Source organism: Ostrinia nubilalis, chromosome 8 (genome assembly GCF_963855985.1).
Source record: "Ostrinia nubilalis chromosome 8, ilOstNubi1.1, whole genome shotgun sequence".
Lineage (NCBI taxonomy): Eukaryota > Metazoa > Arthropoda > Insecta > Lepidoptera > Crambidae > Ostrinia > Ostrinia nubilalis.
This window is the reverse complement of record NC_087095.1, coordinates 5,261,803-5,273,624: the sequence shown is the minus strand read 5'-3', so window position 1 is coordinate 5,273,624 and position 11,822 is coordinate 5,261,803. Positions and strand designations below refer to the sequence as shown.

Genomic DNA, 11,822 nt, shown 5'->3' with positions numbered 1-11,822 from the left:
CTGCGCGTAATGACGGCACAAGTTTCAGATCACGCCGCGACCAGGCCGTAACTCGATATATTAAGCCCGACCATTTGCTTTTACTTCACTTGCGAAAAAGAAATCTACACGTAGCTGTAAATCTACACGCGGATAGCAGTCCGCTGCGCCTCGTAACGTAAACGCGTCCAGTCCGCGTCGCCTGCGCGTAATGATGGCACAAGTTTCAGATCACGCCGCGACCAGGCCGTAACTCGACTATATTGAGCCCGGCCATTTGCTTTTATTTCACTTGCAGAAGAGAAATCTACACGTATCTACACGTGGATAGCACTCCGCTGCGCCTCGCAACGTAAACGCGTCCACTCCGCGTCGCCTGCGCGTAATGATGGCACAAGTTTCAGATCACGCCGCGACCAGGCCGTAACTCGACTATATTGAGCCCGACCATTAGCTTTTATTTCACTTGCGGAAAGGAAATATTGAGAACATAAGAATAATAACACTCGTCGTATAACAAGGATATGAGATACTCTGATTTTAAAAGGCTTTGGGAAAGCTTATTAAAACGACTCATTGGCAAATTTTCGGGATCTGAGTTGTTTTCAAGTAATAAACAATATTGACTGTAAAACTAAATTAAATTAATAAGACAATATTTTTGACTACTCTATTTAAAGTAGTCTACAATAACTGAACTGTTTACTGAACAATTAATATCGACTCTACCTCTACTCTTTAAGATTACACACTATGATTGAATCAAAGTAGGGCTTCCCCTTTACATTGAATAAACATGGCATCACCTTTACATTAACACTTGGGAAAGTATTTGGATAGGACCAAATAACATGTCACAACCTTTAGGTTTTTAACAATCCATTAAAATTAATGAAGCTTACTACAAGACGTGATGTGTCACATTTTGACTACAGCATTTATAATATGTTACAACATACATGTTTTGATTATGACATCAATTTAAAAATGTATCGAGGTGTGTAGTACATAAAGTTAATATTAACTTACGGTTAAATTACCTTAATATTAAATTAAGGTATATACCTTTCCAAAAGACTATTAACTTTATGGTATAGTGTGCAATAAAGTATATTCTATCTATCTTTCCAAATAATAAGATAAAATACGCTTAAATAATAAAAGATGAACATTTTCAATACAAAGTAATGATTGGAAGTTACAAAAAAAATAGAAATATTCCTTTCTTCTTTCCTGTAAATATTGTTCACCAAAACCAACATCTATCGTAAGCATATAAAATTATGTGTCTATTTGTCAAGTCTAAATATTGAAATACCCTAAGGTTTACTATCTGTTAACATTAATTAGTTCGCGACACAGATTGCGTCAATATTTTGAATTGGCCATCGATCCGTTCCATACGCTAATTAATTTCAGGTCTGGGGTTCCGCACTCAATATCTATAATATCAAGGCGACGAGATTGCTTATGTGTGTGTTCAGTACGAACTTCAAAGGCTCAGCTCTACCGTGTTAAGGTTCTCATTTACATCTATCTCAATAATTTAATTTAAAATCAATATGTCCCAGAATCCCACATCATATGGATTTCCTTTGTTTCAAAAGATTGATTTCTATTGAAATGGTATTGAGAGTCAGTGGAAAAACTTCTCGGAAAACTTTGAATACCCAACGTCAAATCAAATTTCACTCTTGGTTGTCTAAATTACATCTCAATGTGTTGAAAATCAATAACAACTACTTAACTGGTAATATACGCGCTGCATTATGGATACAGATCTATAGTGAAAATAGAAACATAAAATAAGTCAGAATTTCATTTCATGGGAAAAACTATGAATGATTCCGACTGCCGAATACTCGTAGTGCCTAAAATTCCTAAAATATTTTCCAGCCTGTCCCTTTCATACTATTTCAGGAAATTTGAGCTGCAATATCGCTCTATTCCACAGAAAATAATATACACAACATTTCCCAGTATACAAACAGGTCAGAGGGTTTTAAGATTTCTATTTTTAGTTGTTGTGACCTTTACATTTGCCATGATTAACTCGGGTGTTAGATAGTATAAAATTAAATAAACTGATGTATATTAAAAAAAATCTCTTGTTTAATATAGGTAAATATAAATCTTATGTGAAAATTAAAACAAATACTCGTACTTATCATAAAATAAGATTTAAAACACAAGTTGCCTTTGTCTTCCCTGAAACAGTATTAAAAACCATAAAGGCTGAAATACTCAAACTACTCCTAAGTTTTTAATTAAGAAGAACAAAACACTGGCTAAAATCGGCCTCTATTCATTTGTTTCAAAATAAGTTCCAAAACCAAAAATTCAAAAGTAAAACCTTTCCACGCTCGCAAATTGATAGCGATTCCATCCACATGTTGCTTCAGGGCGCTGAGTGCATCTGCCGGGATGGGCGGGCGGCTGCTGCGCCGCGCCGCCCAGTGGATCTCCGACCGCCGAGCTGAGCGCACGCTCGCACTCACGCACCCGCCGGTACGCCCCCCGCGCCCCCTCCCCTCCCCTCCCATAGGGTTGCCAGCGTCTGACAGGCGCGCTTTCAAATTTCGCGCGCAGCTGTCAAACGACAAAAGTCCCACCCTATTCGAGCACTATTAATGCAGTTTGAAACTGAAAATTGTGCTTCTTTGTCAACAAAACTTAGCCAAATGAATTAAAATTTTGCAAACTATCCAATTTGAAAGCGCTCCTATACATAGTGTGACTTAGCATGATCTTAGATGCACCAGTTATCCCTCACGTGCTTTGAATTATCTGGAGATGCTAACTTGAGTGCCAATTCTAGATGTAAGACAAGGAGCCGATGCGTACGTACTTAGTTTAAGTTAACTATAGTTTACTTTTATTAATTTTAAACGAGAAGTTTAATGACTGGCATTATTGATGAATTAACTTTTTTAGAAGTGTCCAAATGCGAGTGTTATGGCAACCCCAAAGGTCTATCGCGCAAACCGATACATGTTGCGCGACGATACTTACAAACTTTATCAAATCCTGCGCAAATGTAGTCATCGGTAAGAGTCATTAGTTAGCTGCATGGATGTGTTTATGTAGTATTACGAACGAGCTGATCGAAGTGGGTGTATTTATGTCGTGAGAAGAGTAATGTTTACGCTAACGTGCGTCGGATGATCGGAACGGCGCGTGTTTACGCTGAAGCCCCATTCGAAACGCGACGGTTATTAAGTGTTGCATAAAACAGTAAACTACTTTGAAGCGACGAACGAGGATCTAAGAAACAAAACAAACAGACTAAAAACAGCGTTTTTGGAAATTTCTAGCTAACTGCTACACATGCGCCTTACTGCGTTGTTTTTGACACTGCGCAGATACAAACTTTTATAATGGGATTGTAATTGAAGTAGCCAATTGCCTTAATCATATACCCTATGTCAAAGTTAACGTAGGTGTGGCAGGCGTATGAGGATTCAAAACGCCTCTAGGTACCTATTCATCGTACGTATTCATTGTAAGCGTTTATAATTTTCAAAACTTATATTTTTTCAGTTGTACCTATTACATCTATCGTTGTACCACACACTAACTTTCGAATACACCACTTACCTGACGCACGGTTGCGGACGTTTTTGTCATCTACCCCTTAAATTTAATTAATGTAAATTCTTTAAATTTTGATCAGATATTGTAATTGGCTTAATATAAGACCATTTTATGGGGTGGAGGGTTGATAACCTGAGATACAGGATTCATTCTAGTTCAGGTATCAACCCACCATAGTTGCATTTTGTATACAATACAATTATAATTGTTAATTATTTGTATTCTATGGTGAGAAATAAAGAATTATTTACTATCGTGTTACCAAACATTACGAGCTATCAAAGGTTTTTAAGTTTTAGGAAAACAACTTATAAACAATTACTGAGCTATTGCCGTTTTGCATTGCTGCGACACACATTTCTGTATAAAGTGTGTAGGTACCTATATTGTATATCATAATGATTTTTTTTCTTTTTATTTCTGTCTTACCATACCATGTCATATTGTCCTGAGGGTACTATTTTGTCCTACTTTTGGTACTTTCTGTTTGTAATGTGTGTTTCTGTTATGCAAATAAACGTTTTATCTATCTATCTATCTAAACTATTAATACTTACTTAGTTTCGTAGAAACAAACTTATTCAATTTTTGTTAGCAAAATATAGGTAGGTATCATTTTCAGACAAAGAAACCTAAAATAACTTTTTACAATGAATTTTCTTTTGTCCAAAAGACAATAAAAACCTGGCCATACTAGTAGGCTCTCCATTAATCAAATTTTCGTATGAAATGTCTCCCTTTCAAACTCACCTTCACATTTACAAACAAGGACGATTCTTATTTAAGTCTCTTAAAGTGAAATCTGCGTAAATATTTTCTAAAATTACTCGAGTGTTGTTTATTAAAGAGATTTACATGAAAACCTAAATGTTTGTTTATACGTTACATTATTAAATGGCAGTTAAGAGCTGTATAAATGTGTACGTTTAATTAAGTAAACTTTTTAAATACACTAAACTAAATGTTCATGGGTTTTGCTTTGAAGATAATTTGGGATTATGGTCTCAATGATTAATGTTTTAAACAATTCCTCCTAGTTTCCCTTTTCTCTAGGAAAACCACTTTTGAATGATAACCAGCAAACCAACCTTTATGCAATGACTAGCGGCCGCCCGCGACCTCGTACGCGTGGATCTCGTTTTACCCCCTTAGGGGTTTAATTTTGCAAAATCCCGTCTTAGTGAGCACCTATGTTCTAAAAGGAAGCCCCATGTTTTGAGACTACTAGCATTTAAAGTTTCAGACATTTCGTGATGTTCAATCAGTCAGTGACCTTTCGCTTTTATAGATATAACTAGATAACCAGCAAACTTGTCAAAAACCTGAGCACAAAATTGAATGTTTTCCAAAACAAAAACTCAATCCACTAGCAACTTTTATTTTTTGTATCAAAAAGCTTTTTACGTTTGAAACTGTCTCTATGTTTACAGCTATTTCAAAGAATCTCAGGGGTTTTATTCTCAATCTTCATCAAAACGAAAATATACATAATTTTCGAAATATAATCGCATAGATCAACCGTCGGAGTTTGCAGCTCTGCATTAATTCAAAATCCCTTCGTATTTTTGATGCCCCTATTCCCAAAGCAAATTGAAATTTCAGTTTTGAATGTTATTACTCTTTGCCCCGCGTTTCTCGTAATTCCCTTTATTAAAAAAGTTTCTCATAGTACCAACTGCTATAATTTCAAGGTTTCATTTATTAGTTATTAGGTACCTAGTTACTTACATTTTCATTTATTCATGTATTCTAGGACTCATTTCTAACATCATTCGTCCATAACATATTAAATAATCAAGATAGATAAGAAGGAGTTTTGGGCTGACACGTTGTAGGTTTGTTGTCGACACGACAAGAAAAAGAAATAATCAAGATATTTTTAAGAAATGTATGAATCCGTACCCTTTTACTCATTGTTATCAGATCTTAATTCATTTGTCATAGCTTTGATTCACTAAGGCTAAGTTGCACCAACTTATTTTGACCGTTTCTTTGACAATAACAGTGCTTTTTGTGTGAGTAAAAGTAAGATGGTGCAACTCAGCCTAAGTCCTTGTTGAAGTGATTGGGTTTCTGATAAGAGACATAACAATGAACCATCTCTAATATACATTCAAGTTCCAGACGTAGGCTATGTATATTTAAAAAACTTTCCTGTTATTCAATCCTTCCCATTCTTCTCGTTCAGTCCAAAATTTGGCCTTCCCTTCCCTTGCCTCTGATCTCCACGGAACCCGCGCCGAACAAATTAGTAGACTCGAACATACGCAATGAACCCTTTCATGTTTGAGTTCATGTGAATGTAAATCGAGCACACATGTTCAATCTTTTGGAATAAAGACGCAAATGGCAAATAATAAAAGCACAGTCTGTTTTCATCTCTTTCTACATTTTCCTACAAACAATTTTGTATAATGTACGATTTCTGACTTTTGTGAACTCTTCCAAAGAACATACAGATTTTAAAAGACAATTTAGTCCAGAATAATAAATACTAACTTAAAATTAAAAAGTGGGAAGTGCAATCCATATCTTTTTTTTTTTTTAATGGCAACCAAACCTCTCTGGGAGGTTTATTTCTGCCAATGTCGAGTGAAAAATAATTGACAAAGTTATCAATAGAACGTGGGTGTTTCAGTTCTATTGATTTTTCATGGATTCCGTGGAGTTATGTATGCCCGTAAGCAGGTTTCGAGACGCCACCGGGTCCAAAGCGGGTTGTTCATACGACAACCCACTCGACACTCGATGCGCGCTCAAATTCGAAGTATTTCAATGTTTTTTTTATAATTTATCACTTCACTGCACTTTAGAACACAAAATAACACCAAATTTTTACACTAAAGTCCATTAAATAATAAATTGAAACCATTAAAACAGATCGACCATGCTTCCCGTTCAACTACCCTCCACGGAATCATCCATATCATCATAATTCATTTATTCATTGCATCAGTCATCACACCCAAAAATCTGACAAAAGAAATACAAAATTAAAACATCAAAAAGGTAGTCATATCGCGATCTCTTCCAACTAACCCAAATCAATCTGACCGATGATCTTAAGTGTATCTTTAGTCGCCACATTGCTCTGCCATTCTTTGATCAGGTTGAACGGCAAACCATCGATCTACTCGCGGTGGTTCAATTATTAGCAAACGTTACGGACTTTAACTGTCGAATAGACAATAAACACGTGAAAAAACACATAGAGGGCAATAAAGATAAGAGGCGGGCCGGCTCCGGCGATAAAACCGTAGTTACGGCGGGCGGCGTGGCTCGGAACTAATCAAATTTTCAATGCCGGACTTTGGCACATGGTGAGAACTAAGGTAGGGCATACAGACAACCTGTGTAGTCTGGCATTATCTAGACATCCGCCACGCAGGGGCATGTGATTTGTTATTTCCCAAACGCTTCAAACAATAAATGCCACTTACCTATTCATTTGATATCTAGCACATACAAATGATTATTCATTTTCAAGTTTTGCCACAACGGACAAGCTCTTTAGCCTGTATCTCACCCGATGGAAAATGATTAATCAGAGTGAAGGTGAAATCAAGCTTTACCTCGGTATCAAATTAAATAAACAATTGAAAACCTATAACACCCAGTGCTGCTATAAGATTCAAAATACTTAACTCTGGTCCTGATTAATCAAATTTAACTTTTCAGCTTAATATTATTCTGTCACTCCATTTGCTCGATCCCTATTATTAACGTCAAAAACGGCAGCAACAGAAAGTGTATCCTCCTCCAAATCATAATTTTGTACTGAATCATCAGCTGTAAGGGTATCATTTCTGTAATTACAGGGATTTTACTAGTCTACAATTTTCCGGAGAGTGACACTAGTTTCACAACTGCACCTTAGCCACTCAAAAGATAACTCATATCCTGTTAAACGAAACCCAACATTGCTTGAATGATAATGCCAAAAGTATTTGAAAAATTTAAATTTTCACCAAGTATGTTAATATTACATAATACATAAAGGTAGCCTTTCTTAATATCGCAGAAAACATTTCTGAGCAAATTATTCAAAAATACACTGAAACTAGAAAAACAGTTTCCCATTAATTCAAACCAGTGCAAAACAACAAAGTTTACGAGTTCGGTTGACCTCTGTTAGCTGGTTCTCTTTGATGTGGAATTTCCATCGTGTTTCCGAACGTTAGCACTGTAAAAGATACCTATTTTAACTACTTTTAGAAAAAACTTGTACTAGTTACTCTTTGACTAATTAATGGCAGATAGACTTTGTAATAGAACGTATTATTTTTTTATTAACCATAATTAGCAGTAACTCTTTTTTGCAAGAAACATTTATCATGAAAACGATCAAATCAAAATAACAAATTGAAAATCTTGCACGGCTCGCTCGGCTTTGCATTTGCTTCACTTTTATATATTTGACCACCAAAATATGGGTAAAAACATACATGTTATTTATAACCTTAATGTGACTTGTAACGAAGATGACAAGAAAAATAGAAAAATACTAGCTTTTGCTCTATAATAAACAATAACACTGTAGTGATGCATCAAATTCAGTTCAGTAGATTTGCGTGAAATAGTCACAAACATCCATCCATACATCCTCACAATTTTCACATTCATAAAATTAAGTACGATTTCACAGTTCTAAACTTTTGAGGCTAACCATACAGCCATAAAAGTGGAGCACTCCGCTTCACCTGGCGTTTCGCCCGGCTTCTCTTCGCACCCACTCCTTTGAAGTGAGACCGCAGCCTCGCAGTTCCGCTTCAGCCAGATATTACTGCGGCTTTGATTACGTACTTTATGCTAATGTAGTTATTCAATAAGGGTCAAAACATGTCGTAGGTATACGTTAAAGCCTTTTTATTGCTTAGTTATGTATTTTTCTATAAATACACCTGAAAGTAAATTTCGTTTTAAAAACTAAACGTCCTAGTTTCGAATGTTCACCACAACCAAAGTCATGTAAAAAGAAGACGTATTTTTGAAGAAGTATTCATACTTCTGCGATGCCCCAAAACCATGTTACTTTTATTACACAAATATAAATGCATAAAAGCCTTACACACCCCATCGGCTTATATGGACTTAACCAACTAATAATCTTCAAGTGTTCAAGTGTTTGTGTTGTGTTTGGACGGGTTTTTTATGCAAATATGATCATTTGGTGATTAAACTTTGAAAGACGGGTTCCTCCGAGCATTCTACAATAAAAATTTTAAACGTCGAAAATATAGTCTTAAATTTCGTTTTTATAAGTGGATGAGCGTAATTATACGTTAAATCATAGTTAAGGGGGCAAAAGGGGAGCAAAGAACAAGTGGACTGTATCTAAATTATTTTGCGGGGTTTTCAATAAAGCGGAGTCTACAAAGAAGTGATGGCGAAAATGGCGGTCGGTACACCTCGTGCAAAATGCTGGAAGTGCCGGGCTGGGCGGGAGAAACAACAATAGGAAACAGCCCGGTGGAAGAAGGAGAGGATTGCACGTACCTTGAGTTCCTGGTTGTCGTAGATGGAGTCGCAAGGGCTTCTTTCCGGTGCCTCGTGGTACCACGCGGTCGAGCAAATGGGCGGCCAGGATAATCCCTCTTCCAAGACGAAAAGACGCACTTTACGTAGCACTGTTAGCAAGTTACACGTTCACAGACACATAGGTTCAAGGTATACCGATTACAAAGTCTAATTAGCGGGAGAAACAATTAAATCAGAGGAGCGGTCACGCAGTCATCACTTCCCGGCGGTGCGTGCGATGATACTCGAAAAAACCAACAGTAGCGACCTCTCGTGGATGTCGCGGAAGCCGCCGGTGGCGCCAAATATACTCGTACTCTTCTAGTAATACGTGCGGGATAAGGATGGGAGTAGGAGATGCATTTTGCACGCGGATAACAAACCAACTCTTTAATTTATGGCGCAACCATTCCCCCCCCCCTCTTGAAGGATCACCTTCAAACAAAATTCCAATGAGGCATGTAACTAATCTAAACTAAACTAAATTCCTAACCTAACTTGCTTGCGAGAGAAGTCTTACTGATTAGGTAAGGGACAGAGACGTATAACCGGGCGTAGATATGATCCGGTTGTAGTCCTGACGCGGACAATGCGAGTAACCCCATTAGAACCCGGAAAAACTTCCTCAACTATGCCCAAGGGCCAATGAAGCGGTGGTACGTTCTCTGTGGAGAGAACTACAACAGTCCCGACAGTGATAGGGTTAGCAGACGTGTTCCACTTCTGTCGCGACTGCAAAGTATGCAAGTACTCAGACTTCCATCGTTTCCAAAACGATTGAACCAATCTATCTAACAAAGAGTGTCGCGAAAGTAGATGTAATCTATCTTCATCAATATTTCTAGCGGGCAAATACTTAAGCGGCGTCAAAGTAAGAAAATGCGCGGGAGTCAAAGCTAAAGGCTCAGATGGGTCGCTAGAGAGCGTCCTACACAGCGGTCTACTGTTCATTACAGCCTCTACTTGCGCAAGCACTGTACTCAACTCTTCAAAACTAAGAATTTGCTCACCAATAACGCGGTATAAGTGAGACTTAAGGCTCTTTACATTGGTTTCCCAATTGCCACCGAAATGGCTTGCTGCGGGCGTATTCAAAATCCAATTAATGCGGTTTTCAGCTAAAATGTGAGCGAACTCTGTACGAAAATATTTTGAGCTCAAAAACGTATGCAACTCGGAAAGCATCCGTTTAGCTCCAATATAATTTGTGCCATTGTCCGAATAAATGTGACTTACGGGACCCCGGCGAGACAAAAAGCGTTTGAAAGCACCCAAAAAACCACCTGTGCTCAAATCACCAACGAGTTCAATATGAACTGCGCGTGTTGTCATGCAGACAAACAAACAAACATACGCCTTTGTAGAGCGGATTCCACGACCACGAGATACAGTGACCTTGAACGGTCCAGCGTAATCTGTACCTGTGTGTACAAAGGGCTTAGCGGTTTCAACAACACGACAAGAGCGATGATCAGCCATCATTGGAAATGTTGGCTTGGGGCGCAAGCGAAAACAAGGCAGGCATTTATGAAATCTATTGCGAATAAGGCTACGCGCAGACAATATCCAATATTTCTGGCGCAGAAGCGACATCAATAAATCGGGACCAGCGTGACAATTAACCTTGTGGTAATAGTCAACCAACAACTCAACAATGTGATCCCTACGCGGTAGAATAATAGGGTGCTTCTGATGAGATTCCAACTGTGAATTACTCAGTCGTCCACCTACTCTAATCAAACCGTCACTCAAGAACGGGCAAAGGCGTTGAAGCGAACGACTGCAAGGCTTGCCCGCCTGCAAGTCGGCAAACTCTTTAGCAAAATGAAAGCGTTGTACTTCTCTAAAAATCAACAATTCAGCGTACTCTAAATCAAAGGCGGATATGTGACCACGTCGTGGCAACATCTTAGCGAATCTACAAACATAAATTACGCATCGCAGAAGTTTAGACCAAGAAGACATGCGTTTGGCTAAACCGATAATGATAGAATCCTCGAGCGAACTTGAAGACACTAATGAGTGTTTCTTTTCCTCGGGTGGTTCTACTAGCGTCGCGGGATTGAAAGCGGAGACAGGCCACTCAGAGGGGCGTGACTTAGCCCATGGTGGACCACTAAACCAAAGCGGGTGATCAATAATTTGTGCGGGTGTGAGACCACGCGACAAACAATCTGCGGGGTTCTCACGACCTGCAACGTGGAACAAATCTTGCGGTGATAGCTCCTCCTGAATTTTGGCTACTCTATTAGCCACAAACGTATCCCACCTATGAGGCGAGGAGTGAGCCCAACAAAGAGCGACTGTGGAGTCAGAAAAAGCGAATATTTTATTGATTTGAATGCGGTTTTTACAAGATTCAACTATAAAACCAATAATTTTGGCAAGAAGCAATAATGCACAAAGTTCGAGACGAGCGAGAGACTGAACCTTACGCGGGGCGACCTTTGACTTGGCACAACAAAGACTGAGCGTTAATTTGTCAGCATTTTCCACGTGAAAATCAACAACACCCCCGTACGCCTTCTCACTAGCGTCTGCGAAGCCCATAATAGACACCACACTACCTGATGTGATACCTACATGGCGCGGAATCTTGATTTGCTCCAGCAGAGGAAGCTCACTTCTAAAGCGGATCCACAAACCAACAACATCTTCTGGCGGGTGATCATCCCAATCACAATCACACAGCCACAGTCGCTTAACAATCAACTTTGCGAACAGAACAACGG

General features: G+C 38.4%; 1 protein-coding gene across 2 annotated transcripts in view; it reads left to right on the top strand.

Annotated features, from left to right (window-relative positions):
- The first annotated feature begins 2,441 nt into the window (after nt 1–2,441).
- Nucleotides 2,442–11,822, top strand: part of LOC135073783 (uncharacterized) — a 49,030-nt gene continuing 39,649 nt past the window's right edge. For both annotated transcript variants that reach the window (XM_063967960.1, XM_063967959.1), the window contains exon 1: nt 2,442–2,487. The gene's annotated coding sequence lies outside the window, so the exon portion shown is untranslated. The remainder of the gene's footprint in view (nt 2,488–11,822) is intronic.